Source organism: Populus euphratica, unplaced genomic scaffold (assembly GCF_000495115.2).
Source record: "Populus euphratica unplaced genomic scaffold, PopEup_1.0 scaffold817.1, whole genome shotgun sequence".
Lineage (NCBI taxonomy): Eukaryota > Viridiplantae > Streptophyta > Magnoliopsida > Malpighiales > Salicaceae > Populus > Populus euphratica.
The window spans coordinates 32,110-36,893 of record NW_011500504.1 but is presented as its reverse complement, the minus strand read 5'-3'; positions in this window follow the sequence as shown (position 1 = coordinate 36,893).

Here is a 4,784-nt window from a genome sequence, read left to right as displayed (position 1 = left end):
TGTTTTTCCTTTCCTTTCCTTTACTTAGTTAACTTATATCTTATTTATGTTCTTATCTTGTTTCTTTATGTTTCTTTTCTTCATCATTTTTAGCTAAGTTTATTATGTCAAGGTAAAAAGGTTTTACTAATGGTGTTAAAATAGGTATAATATAAACTTAACATGGACTTCCATGTTTATATCCAAGAAAGTTTGTCATTAACATGTCTTATCTTTTTATCTTACTAATTTTTAATACCTTGCTTGTTAAATGGTTAATCTAGATTTGTGTTGTATAACACTTGGTACAACAAATACTTGGCACTTTCATAACCAATCGTATGGTATAACCTATACTTGTCCTATAAAAAAAACTTGATTTGTTGTTAACATAAGTTAGCATCATGAATTTTTGATAATATTTAAAAGTTTGGTGTTATTTAAATAAGATAATTAATATGATTATGTTAAAAATTTATAATGAACTATTAATGATAAATCATCCGATTGGAACATCCTTTGTATATGGTTTCCAATTGAGTAATAAAAAGAGTTTATACTATACTTGTTTGAAATAACATTAGTGGATCCTCTAACCTTGATGTTTGTTTTTATCATTGTTTAATCCTCACATTAATCTTACAATTTTAAAGTCCTCTTTAACTTACTACTACTACTACTATTACTACCACCACGACTATAATTATTATTATTGTTATTGTTGTTTATAATTTATATGGTTAACGTCCTTGTGGTTCGACCCTAGTTTTACCGAGTTATTTATTACTTTGACACTCCTGCACTTAGAAGAAGATATCAAAATCCTTTAGTTGTGTCAAAAGGAATGGAAATGAGGGTGTGGTTTAAGTGGGAACTTCAATTATTACTCTTGTTTACTATGTATAATGATGTTGGTGGAACCATAATAGACTAGTTATTTTTTCTTTGTTAGATGACTTTGCATTCTTAAACTCTTTTGGAGTGATCAGTTTATGAGTCATTGCATTTAAAAAGGTTTTATATACATTGCTTTAAATTTTAAAAATTATTTATGGTTTTTTTCCTTTTTTTTTCCAAATGTGTTTTTAAGAATGTGATGTTTCAGTTCTTTTTAATGGACTATTTATAATAATGCTTGCTGACTTGGTTTGATATGGTTTTATCTTTTATCCTTATTAGTTCGCATGTATCTTACTTATTTGTTGGCCATTTCGAGTTGTTTTAGGTTTTTTTTTCCTTCCCTATTGCTTATTAAACATAGGACTCAAAGGCCTAATAAGTTTCTTTCCATTCACAGGGCTGTGATTTTCACTTATAATTGTAACAAGGATTTAGGATTTGGCATTGTCAAGACCATGGTTTAATCATTTTTCCTTTGTTTTCTAGTGGTTTATAACAACTATGTGATTAATACTTAAAAGTGCATTTTTATCAAGGTTTTATATCATCATTTTTACACTTGAAATATCAATAACTTCTTAACTAGAGCATGTTTTATAATATCATGTCTAATATTATAAGATACCTTTAATTTATAGTAAATGTTCATCTTAATGCAGGCCTATCACATAATTGATGAGTTCAACTATTCAAATTGAAAAGACAAATAGAGGGATAAACTTAGAAAAGAGATGTTGGTTCAGTCCAAACTAGAACACTGTACAGTCATTGGATCATATTTGAAACTGTAAAACTTAGATCTTGGTCCGCTCTATATGGATAAAAAGCTAAGACATATGCCTAAAACATTCATGATTACCAAAACTAAATTCTGTCATTTGGTAGTCTAAATCTTAGCATCAAAAGAGAACTCAAAATCTGTTTTGCGACCTAGACACTGTTCAATTTTTGTTGTTAGAAAGCTGAGACAATTTCCTAGAATTTTCATAATTAAGTCTATTTAAATTCTGATGTTAGCAATGACATTTTGTTCATACAAGAAAATAAGGATTGTCACCAAGTCAAGATTTGGCCACCTACTCAACAATTAGTCAACAAATCAATAGTTCCTAATTTTAACCTATAAAAGAGGCATTTGCTATGCATTTAGGCATGTTGGTTTTCAAATCAAGATCATGTTCTTGCTCTTTTTTTTTATTGTAATGCTTAAGTTTTGCTTACATTAATCTCCTTTTTATGCTTTTCATTTCCTTCCTTTGCTTAGTTAACTTTTATCTTATTTCTGTTTTTCTTTTTTATTATGTTTAGTTAAGTTTATTATGTCAATGTGAGAAGGTTATACTAATGGTGTAAGAATAAGTATAGTATAAACTCAACATGGACTTTAATGTTTGATACTAACATGTTTTATATTTGTTATCTTGTTCACTTTTAATACTTTACTTGTTAAATGGTTAATCTAGATTTATATTATATAACACTTGGTATAACAAATATTTGGCACTTTCATAGCCCAATCGTATGGTATAACCGATACTTGTGCGATGCAAGGAACTTGATTTGTTGTTAACATAAGTTATAATCATGAATACCTGATAACATTTACAAGTATTAGCATTATTCGAATAAAATAACTAATATAATCACGTTAACAATTTATAATCTGAATGGAATCTCCTTTGTGTGTGGTTTTTAGTTGAGTAATAAAAAGAGTTTATACTATACTTGTTTGAAATATCATTAGTGGATCCTCTAACCTTAACAATTATTTTATCCTTATTTTATCCTTATATTAATCTTACATCTCAAAGTCCTCTTCAATTTATCATCATCATCATTTATAATTTATATAGTTAACCTCCCTATGGTTCGATGACATGACTAAAAGATTAATGTCTTTTTTTAAGTGCAGAAGTATCGAAGTAATAAATAACCCAGCGAGACTGGGGTCGAACCACAAGAAAATTAATTGCATAAATTATACACAATAATAATACAACAACAACAACAATAGTAGTAGTAGTAGTAGTAGTAGTAGTAGAAAAAAAAGAAGAAGAAGAAGAAGAAGAAGAAGTTAATGAGAACTTTGAGATGGAAGATCAATGTAAGGATTAAACAATGATAACAACAAATGTCAAGGTTAGAGGATCCACTAATGATATTTCAAATAAGTATAGTATAAACTCTTATTATTCAACTAGAAACCATACACAAAGAAGGTTCTAATGGGATTATGAATTGTTAACATGATTACATTAGTTATCTTATTTGAATAATGCTAATACTTGTAAATCTTGTCTTATGTTAATAGCAAATCAAATTTCTTTCATAGCACAGGTGTAGGTTATACCATACGGTTGGGCTATGAAAGTGCCAAGTATTTGTTGTACCAAGTGTTATACAACATAAATCTAGTTTAACCATTTAACAAGCAAAATATTAAGAGTGAACAAGATAACAAATACAAAAGATGTTAGTATTAAACATTAAAGTCCATGTTGAGTTTCACTATACTTATTCTTACACCATTGGTATAACCTTTTCACCTTGACATAATAAACTTAGCTAAACATAATGAAAGAGAGAAACATAAATAAACAAGATAAGAATATAAATAAAATAAAAATTAACTAATTAAAGGAAAAGAAATGAAAGGCATAAACAAGATATTAATGAAGGCAAAACTTAAACATTACAAAAATTTAAAAAGAAAGAGCAAGAACATGATTTTAATCTGAAAACCAAGATGTCTAAATGCATGGCAAACGCCTCCTTTTATAGGTAAAAAATTAAAACTATTTATTTGATGACTAATTGTTGAGTAGGTGACCAACTCTTAACTTGGTGACAATCCTTATCTTCTTGTCTGAATAAAACGTCATTGCTAACATTAGAGTTCGAAAACACTTGAATCATGAAAGTTCTAAGAAATTGTCTCAGCTTTCTAATTAAAAAAATTAAGATCATTTGGACTTCTAAAACTTAAGATATAGGTTGAATACTAAATAGTGTCTAGGCTACAGAACAGATTTAGACTTCTCTGTTGCTAAAATTTGGACTTTTAAATAGCAGAATTGAGTTTGCATTCCACATAAATGTTTTAGGCCTATGTTTTAGCTTTCCATCCATATAGAGCAGACCCAAATTCAAGTTTTACAACTTCAGATATGATCCAATGACTGAATAGTGTTCCAGTTTGGATTAAACCAACATCTCTTTTATAAGCTTCATTATCTCTTTATCTTCTCAATTTCAGTAGTTGAACTCATCAATTAATTCTTTGATTTATGTGACACGCCTATAATTAAGATGAATATTTACCATAAATTAAACGTATCTTATAGTATCGAACTTGTTATTATAAAACATGCTTTAGTCAAAGAGTTATTAATATTTCAAGTACAAAATAATGATATAAAACCTTGATAAAGATGCACTTTTAAGTACTAATCATAAATATTTTCTAGCTATGTTGTGAATCATTCAGTTGTGCATTGAACTGCTATGACATTATTATAGGAAATGTCTTCAGCAAAGTCTCCAATGAGGATATTTCCATGCAACCCTAACAATCTTCCATGCCAAACACATCTCTAGAACTTGAACACCCCACTAATATAATGGGTATCAGGATGCCTTCTTTATCTAGCCAACCAACTTTAGCATATGCTCTGACCCGTATCATTGTTAGCATAAATTTTAAAGTCTATTCAAAGAGTCTTTTTAGCTATTTTTATGCAATGTGTTGATGATGTATCTATTCTTTGAGTCTTTTGAGTGATCCTTATATTTTATAAATACTTATGTTGAGTATTATAATTTAAGTCTAAGTTCATTAGGAATTCCTCTCTTGGAAGAGTAATATTTATATGAATGAGATTGTTTTCCACCATGCTTCCTTTTTT